This window comes from Rutidosis leptorrhynchoides, chromosome 2, assembly GCF_046630445.1.
Source record: "Rutidosis leptorrhynchoides isolate AG116_Rl617_1_P2 chromosome 2, CSIRO_AGI_Rlap_v1, whole genome shotgun sequence".
NCBI classification, from domain to species: domain Eukaryota; kingdom Viridiplantae; phylum Streptophyta; class Magnoliopsida; order Asterales; family Asteraceae; genus Rutidosis; species Rutidosis leptorrhynchoides.
Window position 1 is genome coordinate 24,184,527 of NC_092334.1, and position 12,522 is coordinate 24,197,048.

General features: G+C 39.7%; 1 pseudogene; it reads left to right on the plus strand.

The window, feature by feature from the left end:
* The first annotated feature begins 10,778 nt into the window (after positions 1-10,778).
* LOC139895323 (small nucleolar RNA R71) lies at positions 10,779-10,892 on the plus strand (annotated as a pseudogene).
* The last annotated feature ends 1,630 nt before the right edge of the window (positions 10,893-12,522 follow it).

Genomic DNA, 12,522 nt, shown 5'->3' on the forward strand with positions numbered 1-12,522 from the left:
TGTATGTATGTATCATGGATAATGGGTGTTGGGTGTGGTGAATATCATTGTCAAAGCTTGTGATATAAAGTACCCCCTTTCGACCTTTGCCTAGGGAAGAGTAAACTCTACAAGTGTTGCATTGGTGACTATCATCATTGTTATGCACTTTCATACTAGTGAGTAAATCGTGGACTCCATTGTGGAACCCCGGAGACCACTTTGAGTCAAACTAATCAAAAGCCACAAACACTATAACATAATAGCTAGTTATATTTGCCATGCTAGTTTAAACTAATTATATCTTAGCAAAAATGAGTTGCGTTGTCACCTAGCGTTACCAAATCTAAACAAGATAAAGTAAGATTAATTCAACACCAATAACCAAAAATAAGGGTAGGAATGGGAAGTTGGTTTGCTTTTTCTCAGATTTTTTTTATGTCACTTTTCTAAAGGTTTAGGCTGCTAATGGTCACTAATTGATTCTAGTACACACTTTGTGTACTAACGACCTGGGTAGACTGGCTGCAAAAATAAAAAGAATTGGTTTAAAAAGAAAAATCCTAAAGTGTTTCTTTATCATCCATGTTACCTAGCATACAACCTCGGGATCTTTTCTTTCTTTTCAAACTTACTTTTCTCCATAAGAGTATATTTCCTTAAAGTTACTCGTCAAGTTCAACAAGGTCAAATGCCTAACACTATCATTCCTCACCGGCCAAGTCCAAAAACTTCAAAGAAATTCCAAATTAAACCTAATTACTAAGGTTACTCTCATGGGTCGACATCTTGATTATAGCCTTGAAATTAAAATTTTTCAAATTTTTACCACCTAGGCCATTAAAACCATTTAAGACATAAAAACCTTTAAACAACAAACATTTTCAAGCTAAGCCAAATGTGCAAATTTCCTTCCTCCCCCCCACACTTAAATCATGCTACGTCCTCGTACGCATGTTAAAAAGTTATGTTAAATTAAAGTGAGGAAATTAAACAAGGAGAAAGAAAAAGAACAATATTACCCGGGATTAACAAGCAACTTCCCAAAATACCACTCGCGACAATTACACCAATCTCCCAATTCATCTCACAACATGTTTCCTTCCATCCAATTTTTATTCTCACAAAACAAAAACAAAAGAAAAAGTAAAAACTACCTAGCCCGTTTACGGAGGGATCCCGCTTTAAACCACCCGATAGCTCGGGTGGACGAGTTTTGTCTCGTGAGGGCTTATAGCGAACATACCCACAAAGTTCATTTAACTAATAAAAAGAAAAATAAAAATAAAAATAAAAATAAAAATAAAGGAAAAATTAAAAGAAAAGTAAAGTGTACATGTTTATTACAGACGGAGCACAGGACCTGATAAAAATCAGAGAGGCTCATTCCATTCGGGTATCGGGACCAAAAATACTCTCAAACATACTCTTCGCCAACGGTGCCATGTCAAACACCGACTTCCTCCCTTCTTCCCGAACTCTCTCCATCTCCGGTGGCAATGGTGTAGGCTGCTGATAGAACAATGGTGGTGCGATAGAAGGTGCGGGTGGGGCCACATATCCCATCCCGGGTGTAGATCCCGAAGCATAAGTAGTATAATCAATCAGCTCATAATATGGTGTAACTGGCCGATTATGTACCAAATCATCATACTGCCGCCTCCGGTTATCCCTCTCAAATGCCTCCTGCTGATATCGCTCAGTCATGTAAATCTGAGCCCTAGCTATGTCCATGAGGGTACCCTGCTGCTCCTCCATTCGCGCCCACTGTTGTTCATCTACCTGAACATAACGCCTACCCCTACTCGACCCCTCTCCACGAGGGTTAAAATCCGGATCACTCCTCTCCTCTAACTCATCCAACTGTCGCCCGAGCTGCTCATTTGAATCATCCGTATCATACTCTGCTTCATCCGCAGGAAGATTATCATCATTAACCCCAAAAGTATACCTTTCCACATAAGCCGGATTCTCAATCACATAACCCGTTCCTTCCCTCATAAACTGTAACCCAGCCACATTTTCCTTAACATACCTCATTGTTTCCTTTACACCCCTAGGATTATTAGAAAGTGCTCCCTTTCTCCACAAGAAAAATGATAAGAACCTCATGTAGGGGATCACCGCCCTTTGCTTAAGCTGCTGTCGACATTCCCATATCCACGTCATCATAACCAACCTCGAGGACGGCACCATCGAATTAGTCACCATAGCGTACAACAACGGTAACTCATAAGTTCAAACATGAGTGAGATCACTTTTTCGTTGATATATGTTGTAGTGCATCACAGTTGACAACAACTTTGGAATGATTCTTAACTTACTTCTTTCTAACTCAAAATTCTCAATGTCAAGTCGGTCGACATGAAACAACGTCCGTATCACATGGGCATACTGATCAGCGGGAACCTCAAACAATTGTTTTTCAGTTGGATAGTCATACGCATCTTTCCCCGGAATAAGAATTCCCGAATCATATGGAATATCGGGGTGGGCTAGCTCATTAAAAGTATCCATCCGAAGTGGGACCACCGTGTTGCCCACTTTACCTTCCAAAATTAATGTTCTCGGAAAATTGTCCCCTGGAATCCACTTTAAAGTTGACATCCATTGAAACACTTGATTGGGATAAGTCATCTCCCAAGAACACTCTAGCGGTGCCTGCTCGAACCCTGTTTGAACCGGTTGAAGCATAGCACTCCAACCCCAATCGATAAACACTTGAAACACCCCGTACTTTCTCCACTCACTTGAAGTAATGAACCTTTTGCAAAAGGCATTTCTCAATAATTGATCCTTTTTCTCAGTATACAACCGAACCTACACATCATAAGGCAATTCACTTAACCATCTCTTGTCCTCCCATTTTTGTGCCCAAGTTTGGTTACCACCACGACCTCTCTTAAGTCCTCGCAACATTTTCTGCAATCACATAACTCAACAAACTCATTAGTACTTAACAAAACACTTCACATGTTATTGCTCAAAAATTCACATGAAAACATCTAGCAATACATGTCATTCCTATTCTTATGCACTAACATATCAACCTTGCCTACTTCATTTAACCACAAACACTTAATTCAACATGTTTCACATTAACATTTACACTAGTCAACTCCTTTTCTCAAGTATCAATCACATAATCATGATAATCATTAAATTAACGAAAACTATAAACTTAATTAACGAACATAATTGCCTTGACAAATAACAAACATCAATTGAAACATTAAACAATTAGAAACACAAAAAACAAATCACTAACATTATCAATTCTTAGTCAAAGTCAACCCTAGTCAACTACTTGATAGCAATTAACAAGTTTCAACCCTAACTTTCAAATTAATCATGCACACAAGCTACATTGACATATTTAAACACCATTAACACAAGCTAGAACAAAAACAATAATCAAAAATCACTAATTCGGACTAACCCTAGCACATAAACATGAACATAGCAAAAACTTTAAATTAACAATTAAAAACAATGAAAAACACAAGAATAATGATTACCTTGATGTTTAAAATACACGAATTGGATGATTACTTGAAGAATTGAACTCACAAACCAAAACCCCCAAACTTGATTTTTACCCAAGAACACCAATTAAACCCAATTTGTATGATTTGCGAAGGATTTGGATGTTTAATTAAAGTGTTATAATGAATTGGTGATGATTCAAGCTTAGATTGGATGTTTAGATGAAGAAAATTAGGGTTGGGAGTGTGTGTGTTCGTGTGTATGGCTGCGTGGGTTATGGGTTTTAATAAATTAATTTTTTCACCAATTTTGAACCCTTCTCCCGGCATCAGCATTTTTCAACTGGCGTAATTTACGCCGGGCCAGGCGTAATTTACGCCTTTGCATTTTTGGGCGTAAAAACTGGGCGTAATTGTACGCCCCCAACCCAACATTTGACTGATTTTGCACATTGTATAGGCGTAAATTACGCCCAGAATGGCGTAATTTATGCCATCATTCAGCATTTTTCAGTTTTTTTATTTTTTCAATTTTCGCCTTATTTTCGCACGAAACTTCCGTTTTTCTCATTTCCTTTTTACAAAACATTTTAGGGACTAAAAACCTTGACCCCCTCCCACACTTTAAGCATTGCATTGTCCTCAATGCAAAAAGTTAGAGATAGTCTTTTAAACCATTCCCGTTTTAAAATTCACAATTTTGGTTCTTTGCCCCGCCCGCATGTACAAAACAAAATAAAAACTTACAAACTTTACAAGGGTGTGCGTGTTTTTGATGGAGTCGCGCACTCGACTCCTTTTCCGGCTTAGTTTTCGTCCGAATCATCGGCTCCTTTATTACCGAAGCCGAATCCATCCTCCATGCCAAACGTGAGCATATTATCTCGATCTCTAATCGTTAACGTTCTCGCATCAAAATCTAAAGTCATTCTTGCGGTTGCTAAAAATCCTCGTCTCAATATAAGTGGCGTGAATTCATCCGGTTCACAATCCATAATGAAGAAATCCTCCTTATACCCAATGCCATGAATAGTGAAACGAACATCTTCCGCAATCCCAATTGGATCATCAATCGTTTGGTTAGCCATTCGAATATTCGTAGTAGTCCTAACCAACTCTAGAATGCCTATTTCTTTTGCAATTTTAGTTGGCATCATGTTAACACTCGCACCCGAATCTTGCAATGCTCGGTAGGCCCCTTTCTTCTTGAATTGACAAATAACCGCAAACTCACCCGGATCTCTATATTTAATGCGAGGCTTATATTCACATTTCGGGTTAGGCTTAACATACTCTACTTCAATCGTCCAACCCTCGTCATCAACAAAAGACGTCTTGGTGTTATTCATGAACCTTTCCGTATTCTTCTTCCCCCACATACTTTTAAGCGTCTTTCGAATCTCGTCTACATCTACCTCTTTTCCTTTATCTAACTCCGGAGTTTCCGTGATCGTGCCAACACCTATACTTTCAACTCCATCCGAATTCTCATCACTTTTCTCGATATCCACTTGTTTATCATGGGAAATACCCCCACACTCATCATTTGGACAGCTTTCACCTATATCTACCGTGTCATCCACCACATTTTCAATGACTTCCTCACTTGCTCCATTCTTCTCTATCTTAAGTTTCCTGCAATAATCTTCAGCAAACTCTCTTTCGACTATATAGGCTGAAGGGAAACGCATATTTTCTGAATTACAAAACCTAAACGTCCCGTTTCCTCCTTCAAAAGTGATGCACCCCGCCCCCGGATCTAATTTACCACCCGCGGTTGAAATGAACCCCCTACCTACTAGCAATGGAACATCATGATCGGTTGGCATATCGAAAACGGTGAACGGTACCTCAATGAAAACACCTTTCACACTAACCATAACCTTATTAACCACCCCGAGTGCCTTACATGTAGTATTATTACCAAGCGTGATTTCAGCATCGGATTTCTTCAACTTACACAACGAACATTCACCATGAAAAAGTTGTTTGTACGTCTCATATGACATTATGTTAATCGAAGACCCCGAATCGGCTATCACCTTAAACTCTCGATGGCTACTAACAAGGTGAGGTAGCACCCCTATAATACTTAACTCAAATAGTATCTCGCCCGGGTCATCTTCTTGATAAAGAATCACCGGTTTACCGCGTGCACTCTCATCCAAAGGTAATTCTTCATAAAGATCATCAAAACATTCATCCGAAATAACTTCGGACACTGCATCCTCGGATGCATCATCAAATCGCCCATCATCTTCCCACTCAACAAAATCAGGCACATGACTAATAGAAACATTTTGATCAAGCCATGAGTCAACACTTTCTTTGCTATCACCTTTTCTCGGTTCATTCACTCTAATAACCCTAAGTTGTTGCATTTGCATAGGTTCAAACCGGATTGTTTTGACTACTTTAGCATCATCAAGTGACAACCCGGTAGCAATCTTCAACCGTTGCCCATTAACTAAGAACGGCTCCCCACCTTTCGGATCCTTAATCTCAATTGCCCCGTACGGAGTAACCTTAGTAACCACATAAGGACCGTTCCACTTACTTCTTAACTTACCCGCAAACAACTTTAACCTGGAGTTGAATAACCACACACTTTGCCCCACTTCAAACGTCCTTCTACTAATTTGCTTGTCATGAAAAGCTTTCGTTTTCTCTTTGTAAATCTTTGAACTTTCATACGCCTCACGTCTAAGTTCCTCTAATGCTGTCAATTCCAACTTCCTTGCATTTCCTACCTCATCTAAACTCATGTTCACCTGTTTAATAGCCCATTCTGCACGATGCTCAATTTCAACAGGTAAGTGACATGCCTTTCCATAAACAAGTCGGTAAGGTGAAGTACCAATAGGGGTTTTAAAAGCTGTCCGATAAGCCCAAAGCGCATCGTCTAGTCTTAAAAACCAATCTTTGCGATTAGGATTTACGGTTTTTTCCAAAATTCTTTTTAGTTCCCTATTAGATACCTCCACTTGCCCACTTGTTTGGGGATGGTAAGGCGTAGCAATTCGGTGATTTACCCCATAATCCCTTAAAAGTTTAGCAAAGTAGGAGTTCTTAAAGTGTGAACCCCCATCACTAATTATGGCCTTAGGTACACCATGACGACAAAAAATGTTTTTCTTGACAAATTTAAGGACAACTTTGTGGTCATTTGTTCGTGTAGCCTCAGCCTCCACCCACTTGGAGACATAATCCACGGCTACCAAAATATATTCAAAACCAAAAGACGGGGGAAAAGGTCCCATAAAATCAATACCCCATACGTCAAAGATCTCACAAACCAAAATTGGGTTCATGGGCATTTCATTACGTTTATAAATTCCCCCCATTCTTTGACACCTAGCACAATTTTTGACATATTCAAATGCATCTTTAAAAATAGAAGGCCAAAAGAAACCTGAATCGAGTACTTTGTACCCGGTTTTCTTTACCCCATAGTGTCCTCCGCATGCAAAAGTATGACAATGTGCCAAAATGTCCTTATGCTCCTCTTCCGCCACGCATCTCCTAATGATTTGGTCGGGTCCAATTCGATAAAGAACCGGATCCTCCCAAATATAATGCTTAACCTGCGACAAAAAGTAATCCCTCTTTTGCTTGTTCCAATGTTCCGGTATCTTGTTAGTCACCAAATAATTAACAATATGAGCGAACCAAGGTACCTGCACAACACTAAACAAACATTCGTCCGGGAAATTCTCCTGGATCGGTTTAGTAGGGTCAAATGGTGGCGGGGGTATCCTAGATAAATGGTCAGCTACCACATTTTCTACACCCTTTTTATCCCATATTTCTAAATCAAACTCCTGTAGCAACAATATCCACCTAATCAATCTAGGTTTAGACTCTTTCTTCTCAAGCAAGTGCCTTAAAGCACTATGGTCCAAAAACACAACTACCTTAGACCCCCACAAATACGATCTAAACTTGTCTAAGGCAAACACAACTGCTAGCAACTCTTTCTCGGTGGTGGTGTAATTGATTTGGGCATCCGAGAACGTCTTACTAGCATAATAAATCACTACCGGCTTCCTATCAACTCTCTGTCCCAAAACAGCCCCTGCTGCATAATCACTAGCATCGCACATTATTTCAAAAGGTTTGGTCCAATCGGGTGACTGTAAGATGGGTGCTTCGGTCAACTTTCGCTTAAGGGTGTTAAAAGCTTCTTTACATTGGTCATCAAAGTCAAATGGTGCGTCCTTTAGTAGTAAATTACATAATGGCTTAGAAATGACACTAAAGTCCTTGATAAACCTACGATAAAAACCCGCGTGTCCCAAAAACGATCTTACCCCCTTAACATTTGTCGGGTAAGGTAGAGTAGAAATAAGTTGAACCTTTGCCCTATCGACCTCAAATCCCCGTTCAGACACAATATGTCCCAAAACCACCCCTTCCCTAACCATGAAGTGACTCTTTTCCCAACTAAGAACTAGGTTGGTTTCGGTACATCTTTTCAAAACTTTTTCTAACATACTCAAACATGACTCAAAAGATTTGCCAAAAATCGAAAAGTCATCCATAAAAATCTATAACGACTCACCTATTAATTCAGAAAAAATGCTCATCATACACCTTTGAAAAGTCGCGGGTGCATTACACAAACCAAAAGGCATACGCCTAAAGGCATAGGTTCCATATGGACAAGTAAAAGTCGTTTTCTCCTGGTCATTAGGATGAATAGGTATTTGATTATAACCCGAATACCCATCCAAGAAATAATAAAATTTCTGACCTGACAGTTTTTCGATGATCTGATCAATAAATGGCAAAGGAAAGTGATCCTTTGAAGTTGCAGCGTTTAGCTTCCGATAATCAATGCACACCCTCCAACCCGTCACGGGACGAGTTGTGATCTTTTCACCTTCCTCAGTCTCCATCACCGTTATTCCTGCTTTCTTCGGCACTGTTTGTGTGGGACTCACCCACTGACTGTTAGAGATAGGGAAGATTATCCCTGCATCCAACCACTTAAGAACTTCCTTTTTCACCACCTCCTGCATATTTGGGTTTAACCTGCGTTGTGTATCGCGAGCAGGTTTAACCTCAGGATCCGTGACTATCCTGTGCATACATACCGAAGGACTTATCCCTTTCAAATCAGCTATTGTCCACCCTATTGCAGCTTTGTACTTATGAAGAACTTCCATCAAAGCCTTTTCCTGCACACCTGTCAAATCTGAAGCAATAATAACTAGCAAAGTGCCGTTAGTTCCCAAAAACGCATATTTCAAATGATACGGTAAGGGTTTTAACTCAAGAGTTGGTGGTGACTCTAGTGAAGGTCTCGTGTTAGTATCAATGGATTTAGGCAGTGGCTCATATTTATGAGTCCACGGTGGCAACCTAGAATCCATTGTACTTGCTACTGCTAATTCTACCGCTTTGACCTCTTCACACTCGACATCCTCTTCCTCACCTAAACAAAATATCTCTACTGGGTCATCGGTTATTAGGTGAGAAGTATGCTTATCAACTAACTCATCAATCACATCTATCCTATAGCACTCATGGACATCCGGTGCACGAAGAGAATTAAAGATGTTAATCCTCATCTTGCGGTTACCGAAAGATATGTCCATAGCACCCGTTCTACAATTAATGTGAGCATTAATGGTGGCCAAGAACGGGCGTCCCAAAATTATAGTGGGTTGGGTATCTCTATTCCTAGGCTCAATATCCATAACAACAAAGTCTACCGGGTAATAGAAATCCTCCACTTTTACTATTACATCCTCTAGTATCCCCCTAGGCATTTTAATTGATTGGTCCGCTAATTGGATAATTATATCGGTTCGTTTCATTAGGCCCAATTCAAGTCGGTCAACTAGACAAGAAGGTAAAATATTAATGCTAGCACCTAAGTCCAATAACGCCTTTTTAACATTCACATTCCCTACGGTCACAGCTATCAAGGGAGTCCCTGGGTCTTTAAACTTAGGTGGAAGTGTTTCCGAGACAACCGCACTTAGGTGCTCGGTTAACTCCACTTTCTTAGGTAAGTTTGCCCTTTGCTTTCTCTTTTGAGTGCAAAGGTCCTTCAAAAATTTAGCATAAGAAGGAACTTGTCTAATAGCATCAAGAAGGGGTAAATTTATTTTAACCTGCTGAAAAGTTTCCCACATGTCCTCTTGCTGAGGTCCCTTTTTCCCATAAGGGAATTGATTCGGGGACTCTAGGGCCTTAGGAAATGGGACGGTTTTTGATTCCGTCTCCATTTTCTCGGTCTTAGTAGCGGTAGGTTCGGTCAATTTCACCCCCTCCCCATTGTTATCAATTTCACTTACCTCCTCCTCGTCAAGAATAATTGGAGACTTACTTGCTTCCGGTTGCTTTACCTCTGTTTCACCAACTTTATTATCATACTTTTTCCCGCTTCTCAAGGTACCTACCATATTAACACTATGAACTTTTCCTTGCTCTTTGTGATTTGGATTCAAAACCGTATAGCTTGGAATGGTTCCTGGTTCCCGATTACCCCTACTTTCCGCAACATTACCTATTTCCTTGGCCAACGCACCAATCGACTTATTTTGCACCTCTATCATCTTCCGCATTTCGGATATGAATGCATCCATCTTAGTATCCGAGTTAGGTGGTTGGTTGGATGAAGTACTAGTTTGGTTTTGGTTGTGGTTTTGGTTTTGGCTCTGACTTTGGTAATTGTTTTGGTTTCGGTTGTTAGGGTAAGGATTTTGATAGTTTCGTTGGTAGTTGCCTTGATTCTGAAAATTACCCTGATTTTGGAAGTTGTTCGGTGGTCTAAATTGGTTCCCTTGATTAGCATTCAGCGCGTTGTTATTACTCCAACTAAAATTTGGATGATTTCTCCAACCTGGGTTATATGTGTTAGAGTATGGATCAAACTGCCTTTCCTGAACCTCATTAACTTGTTCTTCCACCTGTTGTTGATTTACCGGTAGGATCCCATTTCTGCATCCGTATGCATAATGAGAAGGATCTCCACAAATCTCACACACTTCCTGTACCTGCGAAACATTACAAGCAAGACCCTGGTTTGGGCTGTTAAATATAAGCATTTTTAAGTCATCCAATTCTTGCTCTAAATTCCTAGATGAACTTCCCGAGTCGGAAACATGGTTTACTCGGGAAGTACTAGGTTGCTTACGACTAACTGAAGCTTGGGTCTTTGACCCCTTACTTAACTGTTCAAAGAAGGTCCACTCTTCCTCACTAGGTCGAGTTAAAAACGCCCCCCCACTAGCGGCCAAAAGAAACTGCCTGTTTTGGGAATCTAGACTATCATAGAAAACTTTTACCAATTCCCACTTGGGTATCTCATGATGTGGACACGCCCTAAGTAACTCCTTCAGACGTTCGTACGCTTCATGAAATAGTTCACCTGGTAACTGTTTAAAAGATTTAATTTGCGTACGCATATCTGAAGTTTTACTTATGGGATAGAATTCCTCTAAAAACCGTTTTTTCATTTCCGCCCAAGTATTAATACTACGGGCGGGCAAGGAGAGAAACCATCTTTTTGCCTTTTCCTTAAGTGAGTAAGGAAATAATCGGAGACGTACCTCATCATCAGTGAAACCGTTTACCTGATTAGTAGCACATATCTCATTAAATTCCGTGATGTGTTCGTATGGTTCCTCATTAGCCAAACCTCGGTAGGTTGGCAAGATTGAAATAAGTTGAGGTCGGACCTCAAACCGTCGGTTGTTTCCTCCTGCCTGTGCAGGATAAACAATGGGTGAATGATCCTCGAAATCACCCGGTTGGTAGTAGGTGTCTACTCCTCTTGGTCGGTCAGCCATATCGTCTCGTTGCTCAAAAACTTCCTCTTCAGTATCGGAATCTGACTTAGGAGAGTTTGGTGGAACAATCGTATGTGACTCTAACTGTGCTTGACTTGATGCTGAAGCTACTGTTGAACCCTTAAGAATTCTTGAAGCTTTTCGATTAGCTTTTGCTGATTTCTCGATTTCCGGGTCTAAAGGTTTAAGATTTTTGTCTCCCAACCTCCGAGTTTGCATACACTAACCTGAAATGCAACAAAAACAAGAACACCGAGCGTAAAACTGACAAAAATAAGAATAAACAAAACAATATTTTTGGATTTTTATTGGTTTTATGATTTTTATGGTTTTTATGGTTTAACAAGAAAGTAAATAAATAAGAGCTTGCAAATCAAGCGCACACCTCCCCGGCAGCGGCGCCAAAATTTGATCGATGTCGAAGGGTCAATCAAAAATAGCCTAATTACTCTAACTTAGCTAGGGTAAGCAGGATTCGTTCCACGGGAAGTTATAGTCAACAAGCAAGCCTTTATCCTTTCACAATCCCAATTTAGCATGCATTCATTCAAACAAGCATTATATTTATCAATTGTTGATCAAATCTCATAGACAAGACTTCTTATGTTCATTAATTCTATTATCTTGAGATTAAACTATGCAATCTAGACAAAGTGTCTTTATCCCTAATCTAATTAACACTAAGTTGGATCAAGAACACACTGTTAAATCACAATAATCTAACTTGCAATAACAAAGTATAGAACTTGCATTAATCAACAATCAACTTGATTCATAACATTATAATTCAAAAGTATTAAACATCATAAATCACATAATCTTGAATGAAATCATACATAACTTAATTGTTCATGGAAGGGATAAAGTTAAAGAGACTAGCCAAGCATGGTGGTGGTGAGAATCAATGAAATCCTTGATGTTTGCATGATGCTTTGAACCTTGATCTTGACTTGAATCTTGAAAGAATGGTGATTTGATTGAAGATTTTTGGTGTTTTTAGGTGTTCTCTGCTGCAAAAACTGGTAGGGAAAAGTTGTTTTTCGTAACCCTAAAGACCTCCTTAAATAGGGGTTAAGAAATTCTATCCAAAAGCTAATTTTCGTTTTTCCCGGATTCTGGAATTTTGTACTGGCGTAATTTACGCCAGTCTGGGCGTAAATTACGCCTTTGTTATTTCTGCTCAGCGTATTTTTACGGCTCCAAGTGATTTCTGTTCTGAGAGGCATCTGTGTACTGGCGTAATTTACGCCAGATCA